At 49.2% G+C, this 23,806-nt stretch overlaps 1 pseudogene; it reads right to left on the bottom strand.

Moving 5' to 3' along the window:
- Positions 1 to 3,942: 3,942 nt before the first annotated feature.
- Positions 3,943 to 23,806, bottom strand: part of LOC144251480 (E3 ubiquitin-protein ligase RNF213-like) — a 70,183-nt pseudogene continuing 50,319 nt past the window's right edge.

Raw genomic sequence — 23,806 nt, 5'->3', positions numbered from 1 at the left:
AGCCCATGCCCACCCTTGGCCTCATTCCAGACTGAGGACAGACTTGTGGGTGCTGAAGCATGGCCACACCACTATGAACCCCTTCTGTGTCCCACTATGGCTGGTGGGGCACCAGTTAAAAATGAACCCTGAAAGAAAAGACAGAGCAGGTGGAGGCAGGTTTATATTCAAAGGAGTGGACTGAGCAGGAGAGTTGTGGTATTCACACAGCTTTGGGTCCATGGTGCACATGAACCTGAATCCTCTTCACATGCTCTAGGAGGGTGATTGCAGGCACTTTCTGGTCTGGAACTGGCCTTGGAAAGGTCTGTCTTATTGCTGGAGAAGGTAGCTTGCCACTGGCCATGTTGGGTGTTTCAATGGGCATGTCCAGGGTCCTCCTCTATGTTCCAATGGGCCTCTACCTGAGGTTGGGTGTGTGAGGTCCTCATAGCTGGAATGGGAAGCCAGCAGCCCAAGTGCTCATGGCACCCAGTTTACTCTGGCCCTAGCCCTATTTCTCCTGGGAGCCTCCAAGTCTGTCCTTGGGCCTTTGCTGTGGTCCTTAGAGGTCAGTAGGCTCTCCCAGGCCTCTTTGGTGGCATGCTTTTAGACCCTGTGCCTTCTGGCTCTTGGTAATGGCATGGAGAAAGGGCTGCCATCAAATGCCAGAGCCAGCCCAGGAGACCCTATGAGGTCCCTGGAAGGCCTGAGGATAGGCCTGGCCAGAGCTTGACAGGACCACCCTGCACTTGGGTTGGCCAGACCTGACTGTGAAGCTGGGCAGTCCCAGGGGCCCATCTCCCAGTTCTCCAAGCAACTTAATAAGGCTGAGGAACAGTCACCAGGAAATGAAGGCAGAGGGGAAATGAGCACAGAGGATACACAGGACTTGAATGACTTGTGCCATCCAGCCCTGGACACCTCACACAGTCTTCCCTCAGGGAGTGAGGAGTACCAGAAACAGGGTCTAGAACCCAGGCTGCCACTGTGGCCTGCACTGCTGCTTATCAACACCCTGGGCCTCCCCTTCCTCAATCATACTGTGCGACCCAATACCTGCCTCCTGGTAAACTGCCATCAGGCTTTGCTAACCCATTGACAGTCATTAAACAGGCCTGCTTTGTGACACCAAGGACAAGAACTACTGTGCTGCCTCACAGGTGAGGAAAAGAGGGCCGGCATGCATGTGATGGCTGTGAAGGGTCTCCAGAGGCCATGCCCTTTCTGTGGAATCCAGGATAGGGTCCCTTGAAGATAAAATAGGCCATGAGAAGCTGGAGTAGCCCTGCTGGGGGACAGTACTCAGGCCAGATGTTTCTAGAGTTCCCACCAAGCCAGGAGTCCATCTCATTCTCCTCCCCCTTCAGGACCTCTCCTGTGTTCCCTGCCAGTCATGAGCCACAACACTGCAGCAGGACAAGACTGGGCCTCTGGAAGCACCACCTGTGGGTAGCTTAAATGTCCCCTGGTGCTCAACTCTCTTGCCCTGGTACAGATGGCCTGGAGTGTCCCAGAGTCCTGCAACTGTTCTTGATAGTGGATGACAGCCTAGAGGAGACAGAACTCAGTGACATGTGCTGGCTGGTTCTGAGCCAGACTCTGGACAAACTCTACCTGCCCCACAGCCTGGGGAGGCTCTCACACCTCCCACAGTCTGGAGGCCCAGACTTCCAGATGTTAGGAACAGCCACCACTGGTGTGTGGGTGCCAGGGATGCCAAGAACCTCAGTGTTGAGGTCCTGACATGAAGGAAGAGTGTCCTAGGGTCCTCCCCACATGAGCAGCTCTGCCCAGTTTTACTGGGGACTTCAATCTCTTTGGAGGACTTCCAGCAGAACTAGTCTGTCCTTCCAACTAGTGTCACCTGTGACTCCTGCCATCTCTAGAAAGTTCAGCAAGGTTACCTTTTACCAGAGTGAAAGAGGGCTTGTGGGTTGCAGGTGGAGATTGGGACAACCCAGGTGGGGAGGAATATGAAACAGGGCTCAGTCCCAAATGGGACTCTGGCCTCAAGAAGCCCCCAATCCTGGCTAAGATGGGTTTAGCTGACCTCTGGGGCCTCGTGACTCATGGGCAGGAGCAGCTAATCCCCAGATGGCTCCTGCTTCAGTTAGTGGGGAAGTAGGTGGGGTGGGCGGTGGCCGTCTGGCAGGCAGCAGCCCAGCGTGGCAGGAGCACTTGCACCTGGCACTGGCAGGGCAGTGCATCTAACACCAGGGGCCCATCAGAGCAGCAGGAGGGAGACCCAACACCAAGACCATCTCTCATACTATCTAGGAGGGCTGAGGGGCCAGTGGGCCCAGGAAGAAAATGTCAAGCCTATAGGACCCTCACCCATTCCAGCAGGTGGCTTGTCTCTGAAGTGTGGGTTCAGGACTTGGTGGGCTCTTCTCCAGCTGAAGGCACATGACCCTGCCTATTTTTAGGTGGTCAAAGTACATTTCATGTGGCTGATCCCTCACCTACAAGAACATAAGGCCACTCTATGGTAAGCTGAGAAGAGGACAGAGGCCTACCCGGCAGGTCTGGGAGAGCACAACCCAGAGTTCTAGGGCTGAGGGCCTCTGAGAGAATCTCCTTGTTTTTTCTCATTATGCCACTGGGAAAGAATGGAAGAGGAAAGGCATCTTAGGGCTAACGACACACTCAGGTTTGATAGCCTATGTGCCTAAGACTCCAGCAACACCCTGGATGGGGAGAGAGCAAGGCTCTTGCTGGTGGACACCTACAAGCCCACTCATCCACCACCTCTTGGCACATCTGCCCCAGGAGCCTGTCCCTGGTGGTATGCAGGCTGCTGCTGCCACCTGGAGGCCATTCTGTACACCTACAATGAGGCCAAGGCAGGACTGAGGCCCACTCAAGTGTGTGTAGCCTGTGGCCCCTCTGCTGGGTGGCTACCTCCACCAGCTCAGCACAGGCTATAGGAAGGCAGGAAACATCAGACAGCAGGGAGGCTTCTAGGCCCTCTCCCCCTCCCCTCAGCAGTCTCCAGGACTGGGCTGTGGAAGGCAGGGACTCAGGTGCAGACCATGGCCCCAGCTCCTCCCAAAGACCCAAGGGCCTGGTACCACACAAGGAGCTGCTGCCTGTAGAAGGCAGATCTGCAGCCCTGCACACTGGCTCTGAGTCCCTGCAATGAGGTCTGCAATCTGAAAGCTTAAGACACAGACTGGCTCCTGGTTTTACACCTCTCTGGTCTGGCTGAGCTGCCTGAGCACATCAATGTCTTCTCTGCCCTGGGGCTTTTGCAAATACTGTTCCTGAGTCAGGATTTCTCTCTTCCTGAGGATGGCTTCTCTTGGGTTTTCACCTTATAGCTTCTGTGAAACACATATTAGTATGTGACTGGTGTCCCCTCATCATGACTATGAAGGTGAGCCATGGGCATTGTGTGCTCAGCTGCAGGCTGAGTTCCTTCTCAGCTGAGCCAACTGGCTCATCAGAGAGCTGATCCCCTGACCCCTGAGCACCAGTTTAGGTGCTGGGTACCTGGCATAGCCACACCCTGGAGTTCCTGATGCCAACATGAGCCTTCCTCAGCACTCACCCCCAGTGTTCTTGCAAGGGCCTCCAGCTGAGGGCTACTGGTGGAGCACTCTGCCATTAAAGCTGACATCAAATGATCCTCCAGACAACCTGGTACCCAGGTGCAGGAGGCTCAAGTAAGGGAGAAGCTGAGTGTTAGGCTAAGTAGCTTCTGAGACACAGGCAGGAAATCTCAGGTAGAATCCTAGGAACTCTCCATCCTTCTGTCTACCTTCCTGCCTCCAGGGCCCAATATGTCCACACCAGTTTTCCCAGCAAGGGGCTCATGGACTTGCCCTCAGCCCAGGGCCATCTTGTCCTCAAACCACTGCTCTGTGACTCCAGCTCAGCTGACAAATGGTGAGAAGTGGAGGAGCATGTGCTGAACCCCGCTTGGCACAAGGACTCTGGGATCCAGAACCTGTAGCAGCATCACATCAGGCACATGGCTGCTTCCAGGCTCATCTTGTGGCCCATGGAGATGTAGAGAGGCTTGTTGCTGTGTCTATGGCTCTTCAGGGCCTACAGCATGGAAAGGAGGTCAGAGCTGCAGGAACACATGCCCCTAGGTCCAGGCCAGCCACAGGGACTGGAGGCTCTGATGAGGTCCTTGGTGGTAGCAGGGAGTTCTTGGACTCCCAGCCTTAAGGCTCCTTCCTGGTGCCTGTCCCTGGGCAGGGTGGGCGAGTGCTGGCATCAGAGTGTCTGGGGTACACACATGCAAGTGCATGCAGTGCCTCTGACCTTGCAGACTAGGGTAAAGACCCAGGCCAGTCATCATTCCGAGGACAGTTCCAGAACCTCCCATCAGAGGATGCATCTCCCTCAGCCTGCAGGAGCTGAATCTGGAAAATGAGGAGAAAATTTGCAAAAACCATATTTTCTTGGTGAAGGGCTGAGGCAAGCCCCTTCCTCTTTAAAACCCAGTCACAAGCCAGGAAAGGAAAGGGACCTCTCCTGGATGATACTATAACTAAGCAAAGCCATCTGATCAGACAGCCCTGAGTGTGCCCAAGGCCCCCATCTGACCTGACAACAGGGGCTTTGAGATGGGCAGCAGCTCACCTGGGACCACAGCACTGGTAAGTAGAGGAGTGGGCCAGGGCACACAGGGCCACCCTGGCAGCAGGCTGTGACCAGGACTAAGCTATTAGCTTCCTTCTGCTTCTTCCCTACTGGGAACTTGGACATGTGTGTGTCACCTCCACACTTTCCTCTGGAGGGGAGAGGATGGGCCCTGTGTGGGTCACATTGGCCTGGGAAGGGTCTGGACCGCCATGTCCTCCACTGATGTTTATGGAGTGAGTGCTCCACACAGGCTCCTCTGCCGGAGGAAAGGACAGTTGGGGTCTTTGCCCTCAGAATGTGCTGTGCAATAGAAGAGCCAAAGTGTTAATGTCATCTCCCCTGTGCATGCTGCAGGGCCAGAATAGGGAGGTGCAGGGGTGAGAAAGGGTGTGGATGCAGTCACAGGCAGGAGCAGTGGTCCAAAGTCTGGCACCTGGGATGGCATAGGGATGACTTGGGGACATAATCTACAATAATCTATATGAGTGCAGCAGCAGCACAGAGGTGGAGATGGAAGAGGCAATCATAGCACAGGGAGGAGTCCAGGGCCCCAGGGATTGTAAGCCACAGGCTGGGATGCACCACCCAGGGCTACATGGAGAGAGGCACCAGAGAACACCAGGTGTGCTTTACTCCAGGCCAGGATTCAGGGACACAGAGGTGTACGGGAGGTAGCTGAACCATCCTTCCCATCCCCAGGACCATTCCAGGCACCTGCTGGCTGGGCCCAGGCTGTCTGGGCCTCCCTATCTTCTCCTTGTGCAGGGCGCTCTTCTCCAGCATGTCTACCTGTAGGAGTTTCTTGGCCACTCCAGTGCAGGGCAGCTTTGTGAAGACGCCAATGTAGCAGGCCACCCCAAAGCTTGGCAGTGGGCAGAGGAGGGTGAACTAGGGCAATGGGGTTGGGCAGCACTAAGCCATGCAGCCTGGAAGTGGGCCCAGGATGGGGGATGAATAGAGTCTCACCATCTGCAGACCAGCAGAGAACTCGGGCCAGACTTCAAGACCCATTGTGCCCTGACTTCATGGGTGAGGTTGGGGCAGACCCGGCAGCCTATTCAGCATGCTCACACCACGTCACCCTGTTTTTTCTTTCATTTTCTGGCAATTTCCCTCTTCCTCTCCCCTTTGCTGCTACCCTCGGGCCTATGCATATGTTCCCATGGCCTGGGTGCCCATGCCCAGGAGCAGCCGGCTGGTCCCAGGACTAGCATCCAGGTCAACATGAGTTTACCCTTTGGTTTTGGGGCCATGGAGTCCAAGGGCAGTGGCCAGGATGACCATCAACCTAAGCACCCTCCTGGGCCAAGGTACCTGCATCTGCAAGAAATGGCACACCTTTCTGATTATGGACAGAGGACAGACTGTCCAGCTCAGGGACGGTGGTGAGGGGGCTCTCTGAGCTCAAGCCCTATGACTTTTCACAATGGCCAGGTTGGCACTGGACTATGGTACTGGAGATGGGCCAATGTACGGTACTGTGGGGAAGAAAAGGGATATGTAGTAAAGGCGGGGTGAAAGGGGGGATCTTCTCTGGATGGGGGATCTGTCCTGTGGTCTCACTGCCGATGATGAAAATGAGTTCAGAAAGGAGCCATCAAAGCCTGGATGGCAGCAGAAGCTCTTGCATGGGGTCAGACATGCCCTCTTCTGGTCTTTCCCAGTGCCCACTCTGACCTTTCCTTTTGGGAGAGCAAGATTACCTCAGTGGTGGAACAACCCCATTTTCACCCAGAAACAGATCCTACAGAGCCACAGGGAATCACATCAGCTAAGCTGACCCTCACTCCTCAGGTTGGACTTGTGGGGCATAAAAAAGGGGAACTGCCACAGGGGCCCAGCTTTTAGAAAATCCTCTTCTTTTCTGACTATGAGTAGTAGTGGATTTCAGGGGGCCTTCCCTCCCCCAGGCAAAAGCAGAGGGTCCACTTCCTGCCCCTGGGAGGAAGTACCTGTCTGGGGCATGAGTCCCGGCTCCTTCTCCTATAGCAACTGTACCAAATCCACCAGAAAGGGCAACTCTTGGAAGGCCAAAAAGGCCTCTCACATAGGAGGCCATCAGGCTACCCATTCAGCTCTCTTCATACACCACCTGCCACCAGGCATGCAGGTCAGCAGGACCCTGAGGCCACCTGCTTCCTGCCTCCATTTGCTCTGCCCTATTGCTCAGTTCACCATCAATAACCAACCTCCCCTCTCTGCCCGACCCATGGCTCCCTTCTCTGCCTCACCCAGAGTTGGGGTGTGCAAGATAACCTTCCCTGCAAATGGCGGTGAGGACTGAATGCAATGTCATTTTGTAACAGGGGTTCACTTAATGCTTTGACTATATACCTTATTGCCTTGAAACTTACATTTTTTTCTTTTTTCAAAACTTCTTTTCCCTGACCTTTATCCTCCTTGATCTCTCTTTCCTAATCTCATTTTTCTCTGAATCACCTCTTTAAAAAACCCCTATTTCCCATGATGGGCAGAATCACTGGCTCTGGGACAGGAGTCCCTTGGGTTTCTCCTTTGCAAGCAAAGCAATAAAACATCTTCATTTATCTCAAGACTTTGTCTTTGTTATTGGATTGACATTGAGGATGAGGACTGAGCTTCAGATTACAATTTCAAAGGTGCCCACCTGGGACCTGGTGTGTATGACACCCAACCACTCTTCCCAGGAGCTCTTCTAAGGGCAGTGGCTAGCCTCACCCCTGCTTGCCCCTTGCCCTTCTGGGGCTCCTTGTAAGTCAACACTGGCTCCTCCACCATATGCAAGGCCACTGGAGGCTCAAAGACAAGGCCCAGGAAGGCACTAGCACAAAGGCAGCATTGCATGGACACAGGGAGGGAAGGGGAAAACCAGGTCTCCTGGAGGCCGTAACAGTGAGGTGTCAACACTGGCTTTATGAAGAGACCTCTGATCACCTAGAAGGGTGGGCATGCCCTCAGAGCTAGGAAATCAGAGAAAATAGGGGTTTCCATGGACAGGAGAACTTGGAGACACTGAGGGAGGAGGGGAGTGCACACTGGTGTGGAGCTGCGGGGACAGGAGATAACTGATTGAAGGCCCTTGCACACATGCTACCAGGAGGTGTGGAGGACAGAGGGTCCAGATGGCCCAGGCTTTCTGGAATGGCTGGCAACTACCCAGAGAGCTTTTAAAGTTCAGCTCCCTTATTTAGGGCTTCTTTTCTCTGGCAAACAGACTGTTTTAAAACCCAAAAGACCCTACCCCACAATGGAAGAGGGTGTCTAGTTATAGCCTGGTAGAGCGTATAGGTCAACCTCTGCCTAGAGCACATGACAGTGGAGTCTCTTAACTCTGTCTTTTCATTAGTCTCTCTGGCCTGGGCTACTTTGCAGGTTTGTCTGTTTCATTCCCCACCAGGGGGCACAGTGACATCTGAAATAGGCTCCTCTTATGTCATGGGCATGGGAAATGAGAGGGGGCTTTCCTTTCTTGCTCACTGGTTTTCGGAGCTTGTGTGGAGAAATTATAATTTAAGCAACCACCATCAACCTATGAGGACACAGGATGCCCCTTATGTCCCTGTGGAAAATCATCTGTAGATTTCAGCAGCCCAACCTGCTTGAGTTCACTAAGAATCACTTTCTCTTGTCTACCATTAGAGTGGACCCTCCTCATTTTGGGTTATTTTCAGGTAAGATTCTTACCATGTTACTGATAAAATGGCCAAGAGATAAATCCCAACCCTCTAGGCTAACAGAGTTTCTCTTGGGTGTGTTCAGTTGCCAACCCAGCCTCAAAAGAGGAGTAGAAATTGTGATTTAGGAGCTATCACCAAGAGATCTGGATGATTCAATAACAAAAACGGAGGTGGGGGAAGTATAGGGTTCTAGAGAATGTATGTATAGTAGGACCCTGGGACTTCCAGCCTCCAGAACTGTTTATAAGGCACCTGGTCTGAGGCATTCTGCTATAGTAGCCCAAATGGACTAAGACAAGGGTGCAGGGGGCCACTCCTGGACTTGTTGGATGAGGAGGCTCACTAGAAGAAGCAAGTCTAAACTGGGTCCTAAGAGAGAAGTGGGAGCTGGCCAGGCACAGCATGGTGTGTGAGGGAGTCAAAGCTGATCTGAATGGGATATGGGTGTGGGGAGTGGGGTGTGGGAAGGATAGTAGTGGTGGGAGTCCAGCCTACACGGTCATACCAAGCAGAGAACAGATCACAAAGGGCCTTCAAGCTACTGTCAATAAGTGTGAACTTGAATTGCCTTTAGGTCACAAAAAGGACGGTGAAGTACTGTAAAGAGGACTTATGGTGACATGATCTCACTTTTATTTTTTTCAGGCAATCACTGTCCTAGCCCTGGGCACCAAGAAGAAAGACTTGGGATGGGGAGCCCATGACAATTCGGCTGGCTTAGTAACCTACAGAAGCAGAGATGGTGACATAAACAGGAAAGGGGCCAAAGGGAAGCAGACAAGAAGGCAGATTCCAGCAAGACTGAAAAAGCTGAAAATATTGAGCTGACATCAGACAGGATGAGGGGAAGGGGAGAATCCAGGAAGGGACAGAGATTTCCAGCTTGGGCACCTCTGGGTGTGTGCTGCCTGTCACTGAGACTATGAGACCCCAAAGCTGAAAACCAGACTTGGAGGTAAACATCAGACTTGGTTCTTAGCAGTCATAGAATTCCCTTAGTCTTTATATTTTTATTTTATCCCCCTTCAAACACTTCTCACTTGTTAATGAAATTCGAGGAAAGGCGGGCTGGGGTTGTGGTTTAGTAGTAGAGCGCTTGCCCGGCACTGAGCCAGGTCCTGGGTTCTGACCCCCAGAACCGCAAAGAAAGAGAAATGAGAAAATTCTACTACTTTGCTCCAGGTCTTCAGCCCCTGCCTGTCCCTCCGGGTTACCTCGGGCTCTAGAAAGCTGAACCATCAAGGAGGCACAGGCGCTGACACTGTCCCCTTTCATGAAGGACACCTCAAGCTCCATGAGAAGGCGGGGTCCTGCTGGGATGCCTCAGTGTCACGGTCCACCAGGAGGTTTGCCCCCTGGAAGGACGACATCAGACTTTGCACAGAAATCAGCCCAAGTTAACTGAATCCTCCACATTATCCATGAGGACACGGAGAGGCACAAGAGTCTCTCCACTTGTCGGTAGCAGAACCTAAGGAGCATGAGTAACCTTTAGCACCTGAAGAAGCTGCTAATCTGCTGCTGGATATTGATATCTGGTCATGATATCATCATTGAGAAAACAACCCCCAAGGGGTTGGTCTGTTCTCATCAAGAAAGTTTGGTGATCTGCCATCCTGCTTGCCTCTCTGAGCTCTGGGATCCCTAAGCTCCTCAGGGAGCTAGAAAGCCTGGTGCTCACAGCAGACACCAGGATGAGATTGTACTGTCCTTATGTATGTGGATGGAACAACCCTGCAAGAGAGGGTTTATCATGACCACCTGTGCCATTTTGTTCTTGATGTCCACAAAGAGATGTTCGAAGTTCTAGTCATGTCTGTATACCAGCGTGGGTATCCCCTAAGTGAGAAATAAAAAAAAGTTTTTGGAAATTAAAATAGAGGAGGCTTCCATCTGATGACAGATGTATTCTTCAGCAGTGACTCAGTGGAAGTACCAAGCCGGACAGTATATTCCTAGGCAAGGCATGTAACTTTGTTGTGTTCTGATGATTCTGTTCCACAGTAACACAAGTAACACAAGAAATCTAGCCTGGCTACAGTGACCTTGCAGATACTGCCCTGTAGAACAGAGTATCTGCCGACCACAAGACAGGAAGAGCACTGGAGGAACAGGAATGGGAATGTGCATATTTGTGATCTATCCAACAACACTGAGCAGAGACTGTGCACAAGGCAGCCACTGTCAAGATGAATTAAAAATGGCTTTAGCCTCAAACAACTGACAGGCTGACTATAATGAAGGAATAAATACATCTGAGAATGACACCTGACTGGACCTGTAAGGATGAGTGCAGCCACGGTAAGGGACAGTATAGAAGTGCCACTGTGTTCAGGGAGTCGGGAGGCAGTTCACAGGGTTTGATGCAGCAAGGAAGGAAGGGGCTGGAGACACCTGGAAGGCTGAGCTAGGGCCAGGTGACAGGGCCTCTGTGCCAGATGAGGGAGTGTGGTGGAGGCCATGTAACTGTCCACATGCTGTGGACAGGCTGGGGGTGGGGGTTCCTGACTGCCCCTTTCCAGGGGTGCCTACACTGATGCTCCCCACATAGGGGCATTCTGGCAGGAAACTAAGATGAAGTGGTGCTACTGGCACTGGGCAGCTGGACTGACAGATGAATGCTCTGAAGTGAAGCCAAGGCCATAGCAGTTAGAGGACGAGAGAATGGGGAAGGTCTGTGTGGTGGTTCCTGGGCATGGACTGCATATGCAACTGAAGGGGTGGCAGCAGTGAGGTCTTCTTGGTGGTGCCATTAACTGTAGTGGAAACCCAGTCCACTGACACTTGAGGCTGCCCTGGGGGACAGGTGCAGACAGTGATGGTGATGTGGAAGAGAGCTGGGGACACCTCCCGGCCCAGAGAAAATGTAGGGACCACAGATCACTAGTGGGGAGGAGATAACACAGACAACATCCTGGGTGTCACTTGTCTGTTCCCACTGAAACTCACAAGGTCAGTTCATAACTATAGCAAATCGTTTGCAGAGGGCCCAGCCTACCTTGAGGGTCAGCCGGGGCTTGCCCTGGAGGAAGTGGCTGCTGATCTGCCGCTGGATCTTCTCCAGGTCAAATTCCTGTGAGGTCTCCCCACCTTGCTCCACTTGATACTGGCAGTTGGAGAGAATCAGAGGCATCAGGTCCTGCTCCACTTCGTAACTGACAACATGCAGGTCAGTGAACTCTGAGGCATCCACGGAATAGCTGAGGGACACAAGATACAGGTCTTGGTGTCCAGAGCAGGTGTGTGAGGCCTAGGGCTTTTTGGCATATGCTCCTGCTTCTGCATTATAGTGTAAGCAAATGAAAACCATGTGCAAATATGGGGCTTTATTGAGGAAGGCTGAGAGAGGATCTGGGGGACGGGAGCTGTTGCTGGCTAGAGTCTGCAGCCCAGCTTGGTGGCAGGGTGGTGAGTTTACGAAGTACCTATTGTTTTCCTTGGAGAACTTCTCCATCGTGTAGATGATTTCATTATGTAGATTAATCAAGTAGCTAACTAATGCAGTTGAGCAGAGGCCCAGGCCCCGACGCTGGGGCAGGATGACCTTAAAATCTGTGTCCAGATCCAACTCAGAGTTGTAGTAGCCTAAAAGGTAACTTGTAGTACCTAAAAGGTAACTTGATTTCACCTTTAAAAGACAGGGTCATTACTAAGCAAAGGGATGTTGCTCCAGGCGTTTGTCTGGAGGCAGAGAAAGAGAAGGGAAGCCAAAGATCTAGGCCTTGGCTGTTAAGTTTCTAGTGCCCCCAACTCCTTTCTGATCCCATATTTATAGACTCAAGATGACTGAGGGTTACTTTGGAGGTTGGTTCATGTATCCCAGCACCTCCATCAACAGGATGCGTTGCCACACACACAGCAGGGTGCTGGCAGAGCCACGTAGAGGAGGACACTTACCATTGGTCTCCAGTGATCGCCTCAGGGCATTCCACGTGGACAGGAAGATGGTGATCCTGTTGTGGAATAGCTGCCTCAGCCCATCTGTTGAACAAAACACTTGGTAAGAGCCCCACGGAAACAATCCCCACCACCACGCTGGCCAGGGTCAAACCACAAGGCGTGCTCCCAAGAACCTGACCCTGCACCTTCCCTCACTCAGCAGCATGTCTGAGTTTCAAGTTTTAGGCTGTATGAGAAGCTGGAGAGGCTGAGGGCTTTCTAGCCACAGCAGTGGCTCATGGCCATCTCTGGGATTTAGCATCCTTTGCCTCTTTCTCTACCTTAGGAACTGAGCCCCACCCTCATGTCCCAGCCTGAATGATCCTTTTGAACCACCAAACATGGATGGTCCTGATCTTGGTTGCAGCAGACAGCAGTCATACCTGAACTGTGACTGCTAATAAAACTCCTGATGGAACAGGAATATTCATCTTCTGGAACATTCTGGAATTGTTTTACTAAATCCCTTTGCAGGGCCAAAATCTCAGGTAAGAATTTCACCAGTCTCAGTTCTGCTTCCTGGAGAAGAGAAGATAGCTCAGTAACACTTCCTCTATTTAATTGAGAAACAACATGGGGTGTACAGATTTTAGGGCAGGCTGGGGACTTTCTGTGTAGTTTAGTTTGGTCAGTGGGTTGTTTTACATGATTATACCCTGAAGCTTGCAAATGGGAAAGGGGTCATCCCATCCTTTCACCAAGTGGTGAGGGATGTAGGATGAACTGGATCAAGTCCCCACTCTCCTCTAATGAAAAGCTCCCTCAAGGACTGAGCTGGGCCCCATCTCTCAGTTTGCACAAGAGTCAACTCTAAATGACCAAAGACCCAGATGTAAGACTTGACCTCTGAAGCTATCAGCAGAAAAACAGAGGAAACACTCCAAGACATTGGCATAGGTGATGGGTTTCTGGATAGGACCCCAAAACTAAAGGAAGTAAGAGCAAAATGACAAATTGGATCACATCAAACTAAAAAGTTTCTGCACAGCAAAGGAAACAACCAACAGAGTGAAGGGACAACCTAACAGAATGGGAGAAATAGCTACCAACTCTTCACCTGACAGCAGGCAAATACCTAGAATATATAACACAAATTTTTTTTTAAAATCAAAGTAATCCAATTTAAACATGAGCAAATGATCTGAATAGACAATTCTCAAAAGAAGAAATATTAGTGGTTAACAAATATATGAAAAAATGCTCAATATAATAGTCATCAAGGAAATGCAAATCAAAACTACAATGAGATGCCATCCTACCATAGTTAGAATGACTCTTATTAAAAAAATAATAAGATAGGTGTGAAATCCCAGCTACTTGGGAGCCTTAGGCAGGAGGATCACAAGTTTAAGGCCAGCCTTAGCAAGTTCTAAATTAGACTAGGCAATTTAGGGATACCTTGTCTTAAAAAAAAAAAAAGCAGGAAATGGGGGCTGTAGCTCAGAAGTAGAGCATTGCTTGCTTAGAAAGCCCAAGAAAAGGCCCTGGGTTCAATTGCCACTAGTCCCCCATACCCAAAAATAGATGAACCCAAAAATAAAATAATAAATGTTAGCATAGATGAAGAGAAAAAGGAAATCTAATATATTTCTGGTACAACTTTTAATTAATACTTCATAATAGAGAACAGTATGGAGGTTCATCAAACTAAAAAAAGTTCTACCATGTGATCCAACTATATCACTCCAAAGGAAATCAGGTATCAAAGAGGTACTGCATGCTCATGTTTATGTGGCACCATTCACAATAAGACACAGAATCAGCCTAGAAGGCTATCAGCAGATGAATGCATAAAGAAGATGTGGTTTAAATTCATAATAGAATATGATTCAGCTATAAGAAAAATGAACTCCTGTCATTTTCAGCAAAATGGATAGAACTAGATGATATTATGTTAAGTCAAACAAGCCAGACACAAAGACAAGATCAATGCATGCTATATGCATACATGGAAATTTCACACCGATTCCCATTATGTATACAGCTAATGAATTAATAAAAATAAGTAATTTGAGAAAAATTTTTAAAAAAATTGATTCTTGGGCCCACCGTTGGGTGTGAGGTTGTTGAAAGGAAAGACCAAGGCCTACTGCAGTGGTAGCTGATGTGATTTTGGGTTTTGTTCTGAAGGGCCAGGATCCAGCATCCTCAGTCAAATAAAACCATGTCTTAATAAGAGATCACAACACTAACATGAAGTCCTTCCTAATGTGAGCACCAGACGTTCCCCAATCATTCTGCTCCCTGCCAGCTGTGGTACTGGTCCATGAAGGAGGTGATGTGAACCTCTACTGTGGCCCATGAGAGCTCAAGTGGGTGAAAGCTGGGGATGGTTTCTGGGTCTGGCAGGTGTGACTCCACACCCTGTATCCCCATCATGCAGCACACTGCCTCCCACTTGCAGGGTATAGGGAGGGCTCTGGTTTGGTTTTGGTGCGCATTCTTTGTTTTTAATAATTTTAATTGTAGTTGGACAAAATACCTTTATTTTATTTATTTATTTTTATGTGGTGCTGAGGATTGAACCCAGTGCCTCACACGTCTAGGTGAGAGCTCTATGGCTGATCTACAACCCCAGCCCCTTGGTGTACATTTTTGACTGTTCAGCAGGCACTTGCTAGTGACCACCTACTCAGCTTCTGGGGATGAACACAAGGTATCACAGTCGAGTAACCCGTTTGGTCTCTCCTGGCCTTCCTTAGAGATCACTGCTAACCTCACTGTGCACTATGTAAGGTGCACATTACATATGTAAGGTGCATATTACTCCTGTGACTTCAGCAGATGTGTCTTAAGATCTCTGAGCTCTTCCCTAAGATTCCTGTGATCAGGCCTTGCTTTCAGAATCACAGTGCTGATGGGGTTGCTTAGGATTCTGCCTCTAGGAATGATGACTTTGAACCCAGGCACAGAGCCTCCCAGTCCTCAGGGGAAGTCTACCAGGAAAAGGGGGCAGCCCATGAAGCAGACACACCTTCTGTAGAAACTGCCAGAGCACGGGCACCACCTCCTTGCCGTTCTTCTGCTCCACAACGTGCTGGAGGTACTCGACTGTGATCTTCTTCCTGCAGCTCCAAATCTTTGAGCAATGAGCCACATTTCTCTGGTGAAGCTGGGGCAAGAAGCTTGCAGGGTCACCATATATGATTTTGGCCACAGGGCTAAAGCTGATGCGCTCATCCTGGCTGATGAATGTGCTCACAGTCAGCAGGGTCTTATCTAGATGCTGGATAAAGAAATGACACAGCATTCTTCAAGTGAGACATTGTCACAGACAACCAGGCAGCTCTTGGACCCACAGTAGCTCCTTAGGAATCTGCCTGCACAACCCAGATGCTTGCTTTTGCCATCTTTCACTGATTAGGGGGTTCCTTGTTCATAGGGTTTTTGCTTCCACAAACAGAGTGAGACTCGGGGCCTTTATTTCACTGCCCTTTTGCTTCCTGACTTCCCTGTACTGCTGTGGATAGTCAGCTCTGTGATGTTCTCAGCAGAGCAGTCATGAATCCAGAGAGATTGTCGATGCATTCCTGGAGGGTCTCTGCCTCTTACTTTCACATCTTGCTATAAAAAGCAGTGGAGCAGGCTGCCATCTGCCCTCTGGGAATTCCTGATAATCCTTGGCCTTACTTAAGACTAGTGCAGGAGGGGGATAGCAGAAGGAGGGGTTTCTCCAGGTAAGGCCTCTGACAGCCCTCCTGAGGACAGTGGGCCAACAGTGCTCACAGATGAATGGGACCCCCTCCTGGACAGAGGGATAAAGAGTGGTCACCACTCACCACTTACCTCCAGTTCAGGTAGAAGAAGGGCTTTGACATGTTTTTCCCAATTGTTTCTATGTCCTTTTTTTGACAATTTTGCATCAAAATTTAAATGTCCTACAAAGAAAATCAAAATGTGTCTGTTACTCAACAAACAAAAAGCAGTGCTCTCTATACAGTAAACACTAAATAATGTTAATAGAGATAGTCCTCCTATTGGGGTGATAACTTCCTAAGTTCACCAGGTACTGCCAACACCAGCCTCCAGGCCTTGTGAAGACACTTTAGTCTCTGACAACCCTCCAGCCCACAGCTGTGGCCTTGAAAGTATTTTAAACAAATGGCTAAGGACAAGACGTGAACTCAAAAGCCTAGGGGCACAGCAATGCTGCCAGCTACCCAGAGCCACCTCACTGCTGCCCCCAGGCCTGTAGGCAAAGGTGGTCCTGGGGAGCTGGCAGCAGGTTAGGGCTCCCGAGTCAATGTGCTGTGGAAGCCACACCAGAACAAGAGGTACTCCGCAAAATCAGTGTTGCTAAGATGGGAAGGACATGCTAATGCTGGTTTCTGATGAAGACATTCCTGAAGTGGAATAGATTCTCCGGTGGTGGTAACAGACATTTTATTGCTACTGTTATTATCTGTATGCTTTTAAATAACATTGTTCTACAATGGTACAATGATGGTTTTAAAAGATTTTTGCAAGTAAGCAAGAAGGAAACTGAAATCCCTCCTAATGCCACTCAGATAACCACTTACAGAGTCCCCTCACAGACCTTTGCTTTTGGCCTGGATTTAATCGTTTAGAGTACAAGAGTTAGCTCAGCAGACAGTGTTTTGTAGCTTCCTTTGTTTATGTAACAAATTGTGTACATGTACATATTAGGTCAGGGTATAAGTGTGACATCTCTGGAAAGCAGAAGTGGGACATGTCACCTGCTGGGGTGCCATGTGCTCCCAGGGCACAGGTTAATGGTGCATGCACAAGCACCAGGTATCAGTGATGCAAGCCCCAGCCAGGCAGGTGGTGTGTGGAGGAGCGCAGCAGCCCCTCCAGCCCCCGCAAGGAGAGCAGAGCGCTTGCTCCCACTCCTGTCATGCCATTCACCAGGAGCTGAGGGAGCCTGGCCTCTTGGCAGTTATGCCCAGCCCACATCCCTTGCTTACTCCAGTCAGGGAGTGGGTGCTGCTCTTTGAGAAGGCAGCGCAGCATGAGGTGGACCACATGGGTGGTCTCCTCAGCACTCTTCCCCAGTGTCTTTGTCAACTGCTCCAAGTCTCTCCGGATGTGCTGCTGCAGGAATACTTTAGGGTCATTCACTGGAGGCTTGATGATGTTTATCACAGCCTGTGAGGGCAACGAGACAAGACGTGTAGTGAGATCAGTGTGTAGAGGACACAGAGAGAAGCCAAGGGAGTTAAGCACCAGCACTGGGGAGAAGGTGGTTTCTAGGTGAGGTCAGGGTGCTCTCAGCATGATGCAGGCAGCAGAGGAAGGGAGGGAGGTGAGTAGAGCCAGAGATTGCTGGCTCTGATGTCATCCCGGAGCAGCAGGGAATGCTTCCCTGCACCTCCTGCAGCCACCACAAGGGTGTAGGTGACAGGGTCCCACCACCTCCCCATGCCCAGGTGTGGGCATGGACAGAGCTGTATACTCTGAGTAGACTTTATGATCTGATTGTTGCACCTTGTATACACATGCTAAGATGTCACACTGTAACAAACATGTAATTGTTTTGTGTCAGTTAAAACAGATTTTAAAAATTAAAAAAAATGAAGAGGATTTTCCATAATCTGAGGAGTAGTTCCCCCATTACATCATACGCCACAGAGGGAAAAGTAGGATCTATAACTTTTGCATTACCCTGTGGACTAGATAAAATCCCTAGGTGGCTAGGACTTTGTAGACAAAAGGACTGGATGCAAACACAGCAGGTTCTTCCTATAGCAACATAAGAGAGTCTAGCAGTAGCATCTTATACCTCGGGATTTTGAGTGGCTCCCAAAAGCATAGCCAGATGAGTGAGTAGGCGCATGAGAATGAAGATGACTGGGGACAGCTCTCGGTCAGACACTACTACGACATCTCTGGGTTGTGGGTGGCCCAGTACATGGCCAGTCTTGGTTCTGTCTGTGCTGTCTCTGGAAAGGATGAGAGGAAACAGGATGAAGACTAGAGATGTCTGTTTCTCCTCAGCTCCAGGGGCCTCACATCTTAATGACTAGGTTCCCAGTTTTTTTTTTTTTTCTTGTTTTTTTTTGTTTTGGTAATGGTAACGGGGATTGAACCCAGGGGCTCAACCATTGAGCCACATTCCCAGCCCCCACTCTTTTGGGGGCACTAGACCATTAAGCCACATTCCCAGCCCTATTTGGTATTCTATTTAGACAGACAGGGTTTCTCAGTGCCTTGCTTTTGCTGAGGCTGGCTTTGAACTCACAATCCTCCTGTCTCAGCCTCCCGAGTTACTGGGATGATAGGTGTGCATCACCACACCCAGCTAGGTTTCAAGCTTTGAAGAAAACACTAAAAGGACCAATTATTCCAAGCCTAGACCACCTGCCTCCACATCCTTCTCTCTTTACACCCACCCAGCTGGATGGCCAAACTCTGCAACTTTCCCAATGTTAAATGGCTGCACGATGTGGCCATTAGTGCAGGGTGTCAGGATGGAGAGCAACACCTTCCTCATGACAGCAAGTTTGGGGCATTTTTGCATCCATGTGGGGATTGTCTACGTAATTCTCAATTTTCCCAAATCAAAAACTGGGATATATAGACTGGAAAAAGTTTTCAAGATTCAAGGACATTGATAATTTAAGAAGATAAGAGTCTAGACTATTTTAAGCTTTGTAACAGAAAAGCCAGATAAATGGTGAGGTAGAAGGCCCTGCATGTCATCTTAAGGGAGCTCTGACAGCCACACTCATCTCAGGATCAAGCATGGGACTATGAGATCACATTTTTATTTTTATTTGTTGTTTTTGTTCTGGGAATTGAGTGGGGGCTACACATGTGCTAAGAAAGTACCCTACTTTTGAAATACACCCCAAGTCCTTTCTATTTTTATTTTAAGACAGGGTCTCACAAGGTTTTCTGAGCTAGCTTCAAACTTTCAATCCTCCTGTCTCAGCCTCCTGAGTAGCTGGGATTACAGGTGTGCACCAATATTCCTGGCTGAAGGTCAGATTTTTATCTAGTTTCTGAATCTGGTACAGTTAGCCTTATGTATCTGCAGTTCTGCGCCTGTGAATTCAACCAACTATGAATCAAAAATATTCAGAAAGAACTGTGTACTGAAGAGTAGCTTTTTTTTCTTGTCATTATTTCCTAAAAATATGATAAATGAATATTTACATAGCATTCAATTTGCATAAAGTATAATAAGAAACCTAGAGATGATTTTTTAAAAGTCTATGGGAGAACTGGGGATGTGGCTCAAGCAGTAGTGTGCTCGCCTGTCATGCGCGGCGCTGGGTTCAATACTCAGCACCACACACAAATAAAGATGTTGTGTCCACAGAAAACTAAAAAATAAATATTAAAACATTCTATCTCTCTCTCTCTCTCTCTCTCTCTCTCTCTCTCTTTAAAAAAAAAAGTCTATGAGAGGCCAAGTACAATGGTGCACACCTGTAATTCCAGTGCCTTGGGAGGCTGAGGTAGGAGGTTCACAAGTTCAAACCCAGCCTCAGCATCTTAGTGAGACTCTATGCAACTTAGCAAGACCCTGTCTTTAAATAAAATATAAAAAGGGCTGGTGTTGTGGCTCAGTGCTTAAGAACCTTCGGCTCAATCCCCAGTACCATTAAAAAAAAATAGTTTACAGGAGGATATTTGTGGGCCACAAGCAAATACTGTGCCATGACATATAAAGGAACTGAACATCTGGACTTGAGATTCTATGGAGGAAAGTGTCCTGGAAACAAGTCTCCAAAGATATGGAGGAATGGCTGTAGTTAATATGACTGATTACAGGGCTTGAGCTGGAGCTCCGTGGCCGAGTGCTTGCCTAGCACATGTAAGGCACTAGGTTCAATCCTTAGTATCGCATAAAAATAAATAAAATAGTGCATGTATGAAGACATGAATGATGAGGCTCTACTTTGTGTACAGCCAGAGATATGAAAAATTGCGCTCTATATGTGAAAAAAAGAAAAAATAAAATAAAGACACGCTATCCATCTACAACTAAAAAAGTTTTTAAAAAACACTGATTATATCTGTCTTTCACTTTTCTCAAATTAAAAAAACAAAACAGGGAAGGGGTGCAACTCAATGGCAGAGCTCTTGCCTAGGATGTGTGAGGCCCTGGGTTCCATCCCCAGTACCACAAAAATAAAACAAAGCAAAAAAAACAAAAAAACTTCAGCACTACATGACTACAGGTATGCTTGATATGGATCCCCAACATGACACAGTCCAGATGTAGAACAGTGGTGTTAGTGATCCTATAGTTCATATGATTCATCTGCTGGAATGGACAGCCCAGAGCCTCAGGTTCCAAGGGACGGAAGCTGAGTCCACATACCTGATACTTTGGAAGCCGGCATGAGGTCTGTGGTTGATACCTCCTATTTTAGCACCACAGTCAACACAGAAGCTCTGCTCCATCGGCCTGCCGCACTGGGACATAGAGGGGACACACAGTCAGCACTGCATCCAGCATTGGTACATGTGCAGAAGCCACCCTGCATAGGAGGTGGTGTGTGCCACAGACTGCATCTGGTGCATGTGTGTGTTAGGGAGGAGAAGGAGCCCTGGGGAGAGGTTGGGCACTTAACCACATATACTGTCCATGGGCAAATGTGGCTTCATTTTCCAAAAATAAAGTTTTTTACTCCCAAGTAGAGTGACTAGTGTCTATAGCCCCATCTTCCTTTCTCCTATTCACTGCCTTCTCCATCTCTGTGTCTAGCATGCCAGCCTCTAGAGCATCGTTATCTAACACCAGGAATGATGGTGTTAATAACTTCTAAGCAGTCCTCCTCACATCCACTGGACAAAAACAAAAAAACCCAACCATAAGATTTGCCACCACTAATGGGCCCAGGTTTCCAAGTCAAATGGCACCCCACTGCTATGAATCACAGCCACAGCAGGCCCCTCCAGCTGCAGCACACAGACCACAGAACTCAGTGATAAGAGGGGCCCTGGAATCTCTTCTTATTTCACTCCTCAGACAAGGAAGCAAGTGGGAGTCAGGAAGGTGAAGTCACATCAAGGAGCATCCTGTTCACTTTAGGGAGCAGCACACATAAGTCTAGTCCAGCAGCATGTTGCTCAGCAAGTGCAGATGCCATGAGCAGCCCGGGAGATGCCCTGGAGTCCCAGATGAGCAGCATGTGCTTGTCTCCCAGGGCTCATCACCCATAAGTCATTCTTGTCCTCTCCTGTCCTCTGGTATCTAGCCCACATTCCTCTCTGACTAGTGAACCAGCTGAAGGTCTGTTTGGCTGAGCCCTGCTGCAGGGCCAGGGAGGGAGGTAAGGCTCCCAGGCAGCAGCACCATGGCATCCTAGGAGTCTTGGGCAGTGCCTGCAGACATTCTCGGGCATCACACTGGGCTAGGGGGTTCTGCTACTGGCACCCAGGGAGCTGAGGCCAAGCATGCTGCTAAATATCCTACAATGCACAGACAGATCTGCAGAAAAGAATCATGTTTACAGTGCCATTTACACACTCAGCTGGAACACCCTGAGTAGCCCTCAGAATACACCCTATGTCTCCCTCATTCCCTAGGCCCTCCCTCCACTCCCAGATGGGAAATGCACATTTTGAGCCTCCCCCAAACACCATGGCTCACCTCTCCTACAGAACACGGATGACCATAGGGACAAGCTGTTCAAAGAACAATAAGACACATGTTAGCTAGTGAGACTCCACCAAATGACCTATGTGGGAAGGGGAAGTTGCCCATGTCCTCATGATCTCACCAGAAGCCTTGAGCCATGCCATCAGCTAAGTTTACTTGACATGTCAAGTAAACTGGAGCTCAGTGAACAAATGTCATCAGTGAAAAATGTCTGCATTTAGCTTTCAGAGAGAGGTTAGATTCCAGACACACACCAGGAGAAACTTAGTGGCGGGGGGATAGTATTTATACTTTTCTATTCTCTTGGATTTTTCCGTTTATGGCAAGAGAATGATTTAGAACTTAAAAACTAGTTTTAGAAGGTTACTTACTCAAGGCAACAGCATAACTCACATACAGTCAGAGGTTATATATGGCTGTCTCTCAGGTCCAGACTACAGGAAGCTCTCTCTGGGTCAAAAACCCCTGATTTGTGACTGGCCTTTCAATGAGCCTCAGCATGGTCCCCAGGTCCCCCTTATTCCAAATGGCATGTTCTGCCGAGCAACAGTGCATTCCAAAAGTCCTTTTCCCATGACTATGCAGGCAAATGATTTGGTCATCTAGCCAGCCAAGTCTGTGGCCCTCGAACCACCAGGAGGAGGCAGGGGATATGGGCCTTCAGCAGAACCTTGTGAAGCCAAGTCCAACCTCTTGTGAAGCCAAGTCCAATCTGGCATGGCTGCAGGCTAACCTTCCAAACTGAGAGGAGTGAGACCCTTCCCCTTACACCGATACTCACTATACCAGTGGACGCCTTCCAGACCCTCCCACTTCTGGGCTTGAGCCAGCAGGTCTTCAGGCATTGTTGGAAGAAAAGCATTCTGAAAGACCAAGAGCAGAAGTGGCCCTGCTGAGTGAGCCTGTGGGTTGTAGCTGCAACCCAGCAAGAGGCACAGAGTAAGAAAGTTTCTTCTCTGTTCAAGAGCTGTTTACAGAGGATGAACAACAGCTCTGTGTGAAACGGCAAAGGATAGGGCATGTTTTTACCAGGACTGTGCTGAAGGATCAAGTGGGGCAACAGGGCAGAGAATCTAGAAGATGGACAAGTCGGAGAGTTCCCACAGCCACAGGCCAGGTCTCAACATGAAACACCCTGAAGTTTCACTGTGAAACCAAAGTCATCAGCATGCAGCTTACCACCATGCTGGCTGGGGAGAAGGTCAAATTCCTCAGGGGCACCAAGACTTTGCTCTGTCCACACAGAAGGACAGCCGCAGTGTGAACAGCCATTTCTGTCACTGTTCCTTCAAGGCTGTCGGCACCAGAGCCTGCGCTCAGCAAGGGCAGAGTGTTGGCCACGAGGGATGCTGTGAAAGGCCTGACCCCCGGAGGAGAAAGGATCCTGCTGTCCTCAACGAACCTGCTCACAGCCTCGCATTGCTGGCACGAAAGATGTTTTTCATGTCAAAGAAGAATACTGTGTGAACTTAGGGTTTTCTCTTTGAAAGTCACACATTTCAATACTGAGTGCACATCAAATATTAAGATAAATATAGTTAAATGATCACTAATGGAGGAGAAATTCATCAGGAAAGAGAATTTTCATATAGAAACACAGCAACCACATTCCTGAGTGCAGATCTCAACACTCTGTTTTGGTAAACATTAGGTAATATTCCTGAGACTGTAAGTTTGGGTTAAACAATGAATAATTCTTCCACATAACAAGGGTACACCCTCTATCCTAGATAGGAAATTATGGAAGGTCATAATTCCTATTATCCTGATAGGAAATAAAAGTTTATGACTTCTACTGTGCTCAGAAAGCTCCTCCTAATCATGAGACTGAACTCAAGCCCCAACGTGTCACTCACCTCTGGCTTAGGGTGGAGGTTCAAGTTGTGGGAGCAGTGGAGAGCAGCCACTTCTCAGAACAGCACCAGCAGCAGGTAGAGGGCCTGTTGAGCTCCGGGGCTCCTGCAGGCCTGCGGGTGGGGCGTGGAACGAGCCCTCAGAAGCTACATAGCGCTACCTGGAGCAACCTTCCCTGGGCCACGCACCATGGCCCTCCACG

This window comes from Urocitellus parryii (genome assembly GCF_045843805.1).
Source record: "Urocitellus parryii isolate mUroPar1 chromosome 13 unlocalized genomic scaffold, mUroPar1.hap1 SUPER_13_unloc_9, whole genome shotgun sequence".
Classification (NCBI taxonomy): Eukaryota; Metazoa; Chordata; class Mammalia; order Rodentia; family Sciuridae; genus Urocitellus; species Urocitellus parryii.
The sequence above is the reverse complement of the archived record's forward strand: the minus strand, read 5'-3'. Positions and strand labels throughout refer to the sequence as shown.